The following is a 12,253-nucleotide window of genomic DNA, read 5'->3' as shown; positions in this document are numbered from 1 at the left end:
CAGTCATAATAAAAGTAGCTCAGAGTGGCAGTTTGACTAGGCGGCTGCCCCTACATCTGACTACAGCTGGCATCACTTTAAAGGCATATCAGTATGAATACATGTGAAAGAGAATCAACAGGAGCACTTTGTTAAAAAATGAACAATAAAAAATCAAGAATAATGAGCAATATAGCCGCCGTTCGCCATATATACACTAATATATCCACGTAACGAGCCCGTAAGAAAAAATGACATATATACCAGCCAGAACAAAATTATGCAAAACTATACAAAATAGGAACTCATGGGCGTTTGCTGTTGTGTGTGTGTGTGTGTGTGTGTGTGTGTGTGTGTGTGTGTGTGTGTGTGTGTGTGTGTGTGTGTGTGTGTGTGTGTGTGTGTGTGTGTGTGTGTGTGTGTGTGTGTGTGTGTGTGTGTGCGTGCGTGCGTGCGTGCGTGCGTGCGTGCGTGCGTGCGTGCGTGCGTGCTTGCGCACGCTCCACACTCTCTTTGGGCGCTCCGGCAAACTAGGGACACAATGTCCATCACAAAATAGTTGGTACTATCTAAACGGAAGAGAGAGGAGACGGCGCTTCTATCCTGTCGAGGAATGCCGGTAAAATGGACACTCCTTATTTGGCCGAGAATGTGAATTCGATCGTAAATTCTTTCGAGGCAAACCTCGAAAGCCCTGCACTGATTTCTAAAAGGGGAGTTTTCGCGCGGCCGTCAAGATTCTTTTTGTTCCCTCTTGGTTATTATTTTAAGAAACCACTACCACCACCACCTTTTAAAGTGTTAAGATCGCTTTTTCGTCAAAGTAGTACTCGCCGTTGGCGGACGTCAAAGTTATGTCAGTCGTGCTGACTAAGCTGGTTAACTATGGATTCCAGTAGTTAACGTTTTTAGGCACGCAGTTGCACCGAGGTATTTTTAGCTCGCGTATTGTATAGTTTTAGAATTCCGAAAACGCCATTACTCTCGGAAATGTGGCTCGACAAATTTTTGCACATCACGCTCACGCGCGGTCCGCAAACTGCGCTGCTCTTATGTGTGCACAGCGACGTCCATTAGTGTGCGTCACTTTGTGTCATACGTGCCACGTGACCACGCTGCTCTGCTCGCCGCAGTGACCAGCGCGGGAGCGCGCGACTTTCGAATTACTGGAGAAATGGCTAAAATTTGTTGAGGCGCAGTGCCAAATGTTTATCGTATTTTCAAAATTAAAAAAAAACTGATATGGGTGTAGAACTCAGTTGCAGCCAGGCACGTACCTGTGTTGTGATAGTTACAAAGTTCAGAATAATAATTTAGTCGGTCAACTTGCCAGTTAGCTTGATTAACGCGTTTTATGGCGTCCGTCAATTAACGCTGTTACTGCTGTGTCGCAAAAGCCATCTTTTTGACCAGAAATCATTTTGTTTTAATTGTAGCCGGGCTTTCTTGAAACGCCTGGTATACTTGGACACGCATGTAGGCATGTTGTCTGTCTATATTTCTGGAACTGGAAGGAAAGGGAAGAACAGTGATGAAATGCACAATGCCCAGTCGGCAACTCACAAATGTCGGCTGCTGAAGAGGCAGCGTTGGGTCCCACCCCAGCCGCTTGCGCAATGGGCTGCAGCGCGCGATTAATTAGCAACAGGACGATATATACGTGCCCTGCATGCGCAGTGCTTGTTTATGGGCAGTGGTCGTTCGCACGCAGGTATATCTCGGACAGTGCCTAGACACTCGCGCGCGAGTGGCGAAGACTTGCTTATTTATTGGGGTTTGCGACTCGCTCGTTACGGCGCTCACACTTTCGAGCCCAAAGACGCTGCAATGATGCCGTCCGCGGTGGCCGCGTTATTAAAAAAAATAATAATAACGCGTTATTTTTTAAAGGCGAAGTCAATATGCTTCATTAACAACGGAACCTGGCGGTGTCTCGAAAGTGGTACCTGAAGGTGGCGCAAAACACCGGAGTATACTATAATAATCACGGATTCTATGGCTGCCTACCGCAACTACATCAAAGGACGAATATGTCCCTAGGCCGCCAGAATATTAACAAATCATGGACACCCCAAACAAGACAAATGCCTCGTCTGGATACCGGGACATCAAGGCGTAGAGGGGAACGAGTGCGCCCATGCCGCTTCCCGAGCTCTCCTCCCCCGTGACTCGACTCCTCCATCCCCCACCATACCCTCCTATCTGGCCCCCTGGCGACGAACGCGGAGAGGCTACAGCACTGCAGACTCTCTGGCAGAAAATATCCACCCCCAGCCAAGGGGCTCTCCAAAGCGGAGGAAGTCAGATGGCGACGCCTACAGGCAGGTACACCAGCCCGTTTAAACACATTCTGCGACCACAAATGTAAATATTGCGGGGAGAAGGCAGGCCCGCACCACATGGTGTGGACCTGCCCGCACAATCCACCTCATGACCCAAATGCAGTGCCAACTATTGAGGGGTGGGAGGCTGCACTATCCAGCTCTGGACAAGAGGCCCAACGGACCCTCGTGACATGAGTGCGGATAGCAGCGGCAGCCGCTGGAGTCCCGGACTAGGGGCCCCACCTGTACATCCCCCTCTCTTATCGCTGCTCAATAAAGTTTTTTCAGTTAGTCACATGGTCGCAACGGTCGTTTAGTCATTTGCAGTCGCGTGACTACTACAATCCACCTTAATCCGTTTAATTCAACTCAGACTTTCGCATTCGTAGCACGTAAGTAGACTTAACTACCCGCCATAATTTTTATTCAAATTGAGCATTCACAGCCGTATTTACAAATTAATTAGTTAACGACTGGTTACTCAAGTCGGTGGGAGGAAGAAAATACTAGCGAGTACTTTCGATAAACCCTAACTTGATTTCGATTCGAAATGATGTTTAGGTTCTTATTATTATATGTTTAAATCCTGGTCCATCGCTGGGGCAACCTATATAGGAAGCATACAGTGAACTGAGCTATCAGGATTTGTGAAATTTATTGCCATTTCATGCAACCATGTGTCTGTTTTGTTGCATGCTTCCGCAGCAAGGTTCGACAAGCTTATCTGATAAGTGATAAGCCGTGTGTATACACTGGGACCATTCGATTATCAGTCCCGGACTGTCCGGGACTACTTGCTGACAGCTGTGCGGCATTCGAATTTCCTTGGGCAGCCCCCACTAGTAAAGCTAATAGGGAGATTTAGCTTACCGTGATCCGCGATCCGCCACCGTGACTATCTACTGCGCGTGGGCGGGGCGCTCAAGCTGATTGGTCCCGACGCGGCAGGTCTGTGTGTCGATGATCGTGTTAGCTAGTCCCTTTGTAACGGGTGGACACCAGATTGGTGTCCCAGCTAATAAAAAAACAAAAACAAAACCAGTATGTGGCGCCATCTATCGGCGTTAAGGGGTGTCTGGGCATGCATAGTAGAACGCGCGGTGGCGGATCCCAGTAGCGGATCGCGGATCACGGTAAGCTAAAACTCTCTGATGTTAGACTCCGAGCGCATTCGGCGTGTTCCTGCACACGATATCGCGCGCCAAGCAATCACACAATCTCTCTAAGCAGCTGTAAGACGCTTGAATCTTGATTCTTTGTTTGTTTGTTTTTGTTTTGTTTTTTGTCTTGAATTTCACTACACACGGAAGCGTCCAGAGCCCCGAGCACGCATTGTTTGTTCGTGCTGGCCAGAAGTTGTTCACCTGTTTCGCGATCTTTTCAGCGCGCAGTTTCTGAAAGCATCGCAAGCGAACCGCTTTTTGCTGGAGTACATAGCTAACGCTTGTTGTAAATGCTTTTGCAAACGCTTTCGTCTGCTTTCGAGCGCAGTTTTATTATAAGCACGAACACAGGGCGCTACTATCAACTGTTGATAGTGAGCGTGTTGTGTTCGTGCTTCCTCTTGTCACTGTGTCCCGTCCCTTGCGCTGTTCCATCACCATGCAAAACCAACTAACCCGCCAACTTGCTCTTATAGATTGTCTGAAGTTTGGGCCTTTTTTAATCATCGCCTGATCTTCGTCTTTTCTGTAAAAAGTTACAAATGCTTAGGAGCAGTAATAACATCCGACCTCAGATGGAATGAACACATAACTTACATCACAAAAAAAGGACATGCAGAGACCGGGTTACCTGAGGAGATCTTTGTGCCAATCAACCCAAGAAATTAAACTTTTAGCATGTAAACTTTCATTAGGCCAATTCCTTGATACTGCTCTATTATATGGGACCCATACACCCTGTGTAATATAAACAGGTTAGAGAGCGTTCAAAAAAAAATCGATAAGATTCGTATTCAATTCCTATAGCTGGCATACATCAGCATCTACACTTGTGAAACAGGCGAACTTAGAACCATTCCAGTCAGACGCTGTAGACAGAGATTGAAGTTCGTGTATTTACTCTACCATAATAAACTGGGGATAGACAACAATGCGTATATTGAATCAGTCATCAGACGTCCAACACGACCACGCCATTCAAAAAAATTATTGGAATATGAATGTAAAACCAATGCCTTAAAAAAATTCGTATTTCCCGCTAACAGTCCGAGATTGGAACTAGTTAAATCCAGACACTGCGGAAAGGTCCTCGGTTGAGTCAGTTTGCGACGCACTTAAGCAAAATGCAAGTATGGGTGATTAAACAGTACTCTGTCCGCTATACTTGTTTTTTTTTTTTTAATTGTTACTTTTTCGTCCTTCTTCTGGCGTTGTCATGTTGCACTGCTTTATTTTACAGCCATGGTGTATAAGTAGCACTGATTTCTCTCCATTTTTTTCATGTGCAACCTTTGTTAAGAATATCTCTTTATTTTGCATCTGTTCTGTGTTCTGTTCTTATCTTTGTATTGCCCACTCCTGCCTAAGGCCTACAATTATGGATGGCAGTACTTTTTTTAAATAAATATATAAATCACTGTTTTGCCTGCCTGAAAAGGAAAGTATATATTCAAAGCAAGGACGATAAAAACGGCTTTTTTTTTTTTTTTCTTCGTCAGCCTCATGAATTGTTTAGGCACATGCGTGCTGTTCGCGGGTGACTTCGTTGTCTTGCAGCGAAGCGTTGCTCACTGGCGGCCATTGCAATGCAAGCTAGGCCACTGTCGCTGATTTTGCGACTATTTTTCGAAGGCTGACCGACGCAACGGTACGGCGATTTTTTCGCGGATAAAGTTTCGAGGTAGAATTACAGCACCACTAATCGCTCTTTCCGCTCGCGATGTTGGCCGTGGTCTACACGATTACACAGCAGCATGGTCGCGTGCTGGAACGTTACACGAGACAAAAATCACTCGGGACTTGGTTCGAAGACGTGCGGCGCCTGTGATTCCAAGCAGTGACAGGTTTTAGCAGGCGGATGGAGGGCGGTTTCCCATTTTAGCGCCTGTATTTTTTTTTTTTTCTTTTTATCTGTCTCCTGCTCGCGGATTACATTTAAATGGACGTTGGAGGCATATACACAAGGTCAAGTGAAAGAGTACCGCGTCGATAAGGTTGCCAGCTGCTATCGCTTTCTGCGGCTTTGTTCGACCCTGAGCGCTGAGTGGTGGCTCCTGCGGTGTTTACGCGCGACAGTGATTTGCAGAGATAAGCATGCTTATTAGCCCCCCCCCCCCTTCCCCCCCCCCCTGAAAAAAAAAAATGTGAAATGCAGATAGCGCTAAAAAGTGGCTGCGAGGAGTTTCGTCCGTAACGGCGATGGTATGGCGATGGCGACTTGCAGTAAGAGAGTTCATCGAGTAGATGTGCTAAAGGCAACACAGTGACATGACACACACGATTAGGAGCATTGCGTGGCATCTGTGGCGTCCAACTTCGGCGAGGGCACCACAGTGGCGGTTAGCCGTCAGCGCCAATACATGATGCGATTACAGTTGACTGAAGCCAGCCAGCCAGGCTGCGGTCTGCGTCATATTATGGCAAGAATGTGTCCGGGTTTTTTTTTTTTTTTTTTTTTTTTTTTTTTTTTTTTTTTTTTTTTTTTTTTTTCGCTGAGAGAGCTGGGAAATTCTCTGTCTGGGAAATGGCCCGTGCCGTTACTGAAGATCGCGAATTCGGCCAGCGTTCCGCGGTGGGAGAATTAGTTGCGCCGGAAGCTAGCACCACCGAGCGAAACCGCTGCTGCCTGTCAGGGACAGTGGCGCACCTGTGCGTCCTTTAATCTGCCCGTCCACATCGCGCGATGCGTAGTTCTTGACCATAACCCGATTCTTAGTCGCTGGGGGCCGGCCTGCGATCTAGCCTTGGCCGAGGCAAGCCTTGGAGAAGGTGATCTGCATTCCCCGAGGGAGCCTTCCGGGTTTTCTGGTGACGGGAAGAAAACCGACCGTTGTCCCTGAAAAGTGAAAGCCAGCATTTGTTTATCTTCCGCATCGCCCCATTGCTTGCGCGAGGTTAGGTGCGCCGCACTGCCTGGCAATGCATTTTGTCGCCGCTTGCCATCAAGCGTGCAGAGTTGAGCAATTTAAAAGGCGGGCCGAAAACTTTTCCTTGCACCGCCGATAACGCCTGCCCTTCCACGGGGCTTCTTTGCATCGGATCTCATCAAACGGTTCGTATATGGCTTCCAGATGACGGAATCGATATCGCTCCGAGATTTGACCATAGCCGCTTGCCTTGATGTCTTGGACCTCGGATCTCTTTATTCATTAGTTCATCCGATACACGCGAGGTCATCGCTCGGCTGTATTTTTTCCTGCAAGGTTTTTGTCAGTTGCAGGTACAAGCACAATCAGAGTTATCTGCGCGCATGTCGACCCTGCCGGAAGTGAGATAGCGTGTCGGCTCATGCGGGCACGAGCCTTGGTACTGGATTTCGAGTGTCCTTGTAGGAACGTTTTCTTTTTTTTTCTTTTTTTTTCGGGCAGTGAAGATTTCGCCCGGGTCCTGTATGTAGTCCCTATCGGCTGGTGGCACCAAGGGTGCGTCGAGACTTTGCGCGTGCAGCTTTCGGATCTTTTCTATTTATAGCAGCGTCTATCATTACATCATGCAGCATTGGATAACAAGTATGCACCCTGGACTGTGTGCCGCATCTTTCACTTGGAGCCATGAAGTAGAGGTCTTTTCAGTGCCCGAGGGCGCCGCCGCTTATAGCGGTGACAATCTGACCGACCCTATGGGGCGTGCGCGAAAATGTTCTCTGCATCCTTTGCCGCTTTTCGTCACCTCACTGCAGCACTTCTTGTATTACAATCAACTGATCGGTCCTGCGCACTTTGAGTCCAGTGCTTTAGGCAAACGCTGATAATTATGCCCACTCGGGCTTTTGTTGGCGCCGGATTAAAAAACTTACTACGCATTCTGCATTCAGAATAGTGCCGTGATATCCAGTTCGTGTGTCAAAATTATGCGAAATTATTCGTCTTTTCATTTTTCCTCCTCCTCGGACGCCCACGCGAGGCTTAACTCGACGCCTAATACGACACCTAAGAAGCAACGCACGCACGCGCGCGCGCGCGCGCGCGCACACACACACACACACACACACACACACACACACACACACACACACACACACACACACACACACACACACACACACACACACACACACACACACACACACACACACACACACACACACACACACACACACACACACACACACACACACACACACACACACACACACACACACACACACACACACACACACACACACACACACACACACACACACACACACACACACACACACACACACACACACACACACACACACACACACACACACACACACACACACACACACACACACACACACACACACACACACACACACACACACACACACACACACACACACACACACACACACACACACACACACACACACACACACACACACACACACACACACACACACACACACACACACACACACACACACACACACACACACACACACACACACACACACACACACACACACACACACACACACACACACACACACACACACACACACACACACACACACACACACACACACACACACACACACACACACACACACACACACACACACACACACACACACACACACACACAAAGCAATTCAAATTGAGTGAATGCCACTCCTTTTCGAATTCTGTCTGGGCGCGCACTTCCCCTATACGTATATATACACACAATTAAATGTATACATATAATAGAGGGGTCTTTTACAGCACTCTCAAAATCCCGGTCCGTCATGCGCTTGTTCTCCAGAGGTTATGTAATCCCCTTTAGAAAGAATATGTCTGAGTACTTACCAATATATGGCAGTGAAATATCGCCTTGAATGTGGTGTCAAATTAAGCCTCTTTATCAATGTTCGTTGGTAGATATCCCATAATATGTATATCGTCTACAGCTAACGCAATATTTTCTAAAGCAGCACAACGGTGACTGTTTACTGTAGGCGCAAAAAAAAAAATCTTTTTTTTTAATCACGTTTTAACGGACAATGTCTACGTATTAGCATATAGATAAAATATTTTATTCATGGTGGTAGAGGCATTTTACGCACTCTTTAGGGTTTTTAGATGTGGGGCTAGGGTGTCGCTGGACGGATCCTCGGCCGCATCGACGCCCGCCCCACCCAGGAAGAAATGCCGCTGAGCGTAGTATTAGGAGTTGAAGGACGAATACTTCGTTTATTTACATTTTTAGAAGGAGTAGAGAAGAACTACGATGCCCAAACAAACACAGTTTTATAGCGTTCGTTTTCCCGAGGTTCCCTAGGTGAAGGGCGGGCACGTCGTGGAGGGAGTGTCCTTATCAGGTCAATGTCACTCACATTAACACACTGCCACTCTTGCAGATACGCCCCCTCGAAAAAGTTGAGACTTCGTGGTGAGGAGGAAGCCGTTGTGGCGCTGTAGGTGGTGGCACAAGAGGAGCTCGGTGTCTACCGGCGCCTCATGGTCTGGGACACACCTGCGTTGAAAGGGCCGCCGCGCGCCGTCAGTAAGAGGAATTGGAGAAGCGTATCCAGAGACGACCCCGTCTGTCACTCTGTTCCACTTCTCAGAAGAGATGTCTGCGCGACCGCCTTTAGGGTATCGACCCATGCGGGAGACACCGGGAGCCACTTCAACCTTTTTGTTCCCGAAGGCCCGTAGTTGACCACTGTCGCCGACCGGCCGAACAACCGCGCGTTCTTTTCCGGCTTTCTTTTGTGATGGCCATTCCAAGTGGCTTCTCGCCGTCGCCGTTCCTGACTGTTCCGCCTCTTTCGGTCGGGACTTCTTGAAGGCGGCGGCGCCCGTGTCCCACTCGTTGTCGCCATCCTTAACAGGGTGTGTCATTTCCCTGCAAACAAAAACGTGCGGAGCGGCGTGGGCGCAGGGAAAACCGCGTAAATTAGTCGCTGTCCAGCTGTTCTTTCGCCTACACTGAAAGCAGGAACTCGGCGGAGAAACGAGAGAGTAGGAAAGCACAGTCACATGTACCTCATAAATACGGATGACCAGAAAATCTAGAACACACAATACAATGAGATTCCGCAAAGAACTGAAGTGTTGCGGAGAAACATGAAGTTATCCGTCAGGCATAGAAGTGGGCTGAACGAAGACCGCTGCCACTTACAGGCCGGAAAAGATTGTCGCGCCTCATAGACAGAAAGAGGAAAAGAGAACTCTGTGCAAACGCTAAATGTAAAATATCTTATGCATTGCTTAATTTGTGGTGCAGAATAGAAATTTTAGTACCGCGATGCAGGTTACAGGCGGTGGTCGCCCCGAAACAATCGAGAGACGATAGGGGACAAAAGTCTGAGCGTGGCGCTGAAGAGTCGGCCTGCGGTCTTTCCAGCTATGTGCACTATGCTTATGGGAACTCGAAGAGACTCTGAGGGGCAGCCTACGTGTCCATGCCGCTCCAGCATGTTCAGCAGGTGTCGATCTCTACATACCAAAGCAGACACCGCAAACTCTTAATACGATTAATACGAGCACCGGACGCTGAACCGAACTCCATTAAACGAATAACCTCAAACGAATAACCTCATCGATGTTTGGCTTGTCAGTGCAGAAAAGCGTGAGGTCATCTGCATAATCTAATACTTTCAGTTCAGGACCCAGAATATGAAAATTACTGATGGCTATACTTTTTATAACACTTATGCAAAGTGGCTCCAGATATAGAGCGAACTGGAGCAGGGAAAGTTGGGAGCCTTTGTTTCAGAGACTGAATAGGGACTGGCCCCGCCCAATCGCACACTCGCTCAGATGCCTTTGCCAGGCCAGTTTGCAGCAGCGTTAACTGCTCATGTATCTTCGCTACAATACTGCAAAACGGATGGGGCGATGGCTACATATTTCAGAGCAACAACAGTACCGGCCATCGCCCAAGCGATTCTGTCGGCGTCTGGAACTGTTAGCCTGCCTGAAACTGTCATCAGAACACGCGCTTATTGACGCCAAAAATTTGATTTCGAAATTAAAAAAAAAAAAAAAAAAACTCTTTAAGTCGATTCAGGCTCGTGATGTCCTTGCCACATGGGCTTGCCGCCATCATGAGGTGAACGGAGGTGAAGCGCGCGGCCTCTGGGATCCACATCGAAAAAATAAAAAATAATCAAATAATCGGTGTCGACGCACGCGTTCTACTTGCGGAATAGGTTGGTTGTGACGGCACCTGTGCTTTATCGTTTGGTCTTTTCTAGCTTTAAGGACAGCACTACCGACTATAGTGGTATCTTTGTCCCATATGTCACATACAGTTGGCAACTGATGTTTTATATTCTTTTTTTTTTTTTTAAGTTATATCCTGTATAGAGGCGATTCGAAGTCTATTCTGACTCGGCCTTATGTGGTGTAGTCTCACTTCTGCTCATAAGGCGGTCTCTTTTGTTAGGGATTTTCCTCAACAGAGCCGATCGGGATGCACTACCAGGTATCGTGGAGAGGTAAGAGAGCATCTCAGTGGTGAGCAAGTCAATCATTGCCTATCTCCTAGAGGTTGAATCTGATAATGACGACGACTTCATCTGGTCGGTCGGTTCCTATCAAGGCTGCCTATATTGGTAATGAGGCTTTCTTTCAAGGGAAGAAGTCTTCTTGTCTCGCCGAGTCTGGAGCGATTCTTGCGACGATTCTCGGTCTCTTCTTTCCTCGGTTTCACAGGATGTGTCGCCTTTGAACTGCCCAGCTCCCTGGCTTCGAATTTCCCCCGATGGCTTTTAACTATTTTGCCGCTGTCCGGGGGCCGCGATTTCGTGCAGCGCCGACGTTGTACCGCGTGGCCACCTTAGGCTTGGCACCTAGTCAGGAAGATACTCCGCTTGTGCTCAGCCGTCGAAAATTTCCCCATAACCTGGAGACAGAAATCAAGTTTTCACTCTGTTGCGGTGGGCCATGGCATATCGATGCGGGAGCACCTGGAGCTGGTTGTTGGCTTAGCCTGCTGCTAGGAAATTCCAGGCCGGGAAGAAGGGTCGGACTGCTGTGGCGATGAGGTCTTCATCGGCTGTACCTCGGTGTTTTTTCCATTGCGGGCCAGTATTTTGCTGCGGCATCGGTGACCCTGGTGGCAACTTCCCGGGTGCTCATGTTGAGCTCGGCGCAGTTCAACCGCCTGTGAGAAAAGAAAAAAAAAAAAAGGGGGGGGGGGGGGGGGGGGGGGAGTAGGTACATGATGCGTCTCTCATCTGCAAAAGGGCAGTGCCCTTAGTTGTCAAGGCGAAAGCGTTTAATGGCTCATACTGTCGTCGACAAAAGCTGTCTGGGCGAGCGGCACACCTAATTGGTCGACAAGGAAGTGACGTCACCAGCCGCCGAATTCGAAGCGACCAACCAGAAGTCTTATGCCCACTCACCATTGAATCTATACTTAAAAAAATAAATTAATCCCTTGGATCCGCAGCCCAGCACTTCAGCATTACGCCACGCCCCGGATCGTGAAACGCTGTTCATAGTTCCCCTTGTCTACAGTGAGAATGATAGCGGGATTCCGCGGGTGACAGATGCTGCGCCTTTTCTTTCCTGTAGACGAATTATAAAACGCCGGTGAACTTTAATGCGTTCAATGAAATGCTGGTTGTTTTCAACACGGGGCGCGCGATGTACCGCCACGACAGGTCATGACATCATAAGGCGATTCATTCATATACGAAGCTGACCTCACCGGGCGTCCGCTCCAGGCGTCTGTGCGCCCTTTCATTTGCTGCTTCCTCGAGCGCCGCACTACACAGCAAACAGAAGCAGACCCAAATGTCTGGGAGGCGTTAGTATACAGCAGGCATATCAGTAGCGTTTGAAATTGATTTACAGGATAGAAAAGCCACAGTATTTGTCACAA

At 48.3% G+C, this 12,253-nt stretch overlaps 1 protein-coding gene across 1 annotated transcript in view; it reads left to right on the top strand.

The window, feature by feature from the left end:
- ftz-f1 (ftz transcription factor 1) overlaps window positions 1-12,253 on the top strand; it is a 291,716-nt gene that overhangs the window by 69,761 nt on the left and 209,702 nt on the right. The window lies entirely within an intron of this gene.

This window comes from Amblyomma maculatum, chromosome 1, assembly GCF_055883805.1.
Source record: "Amblyomma maculatum isolate TAMU_Amacu chromosome 1, ASM5588380v1, whole genome shotgun sequence".
Lineage (NCBI taxonomy): Eukaryota > Metazoa > Arthropoda > Arachnida > Ixodida > Ixodidae > Amblyomma > Amblyomma maculatum.
This window is presented reverse-complemented; position numbering and strand designations above follow the sequence as displayed.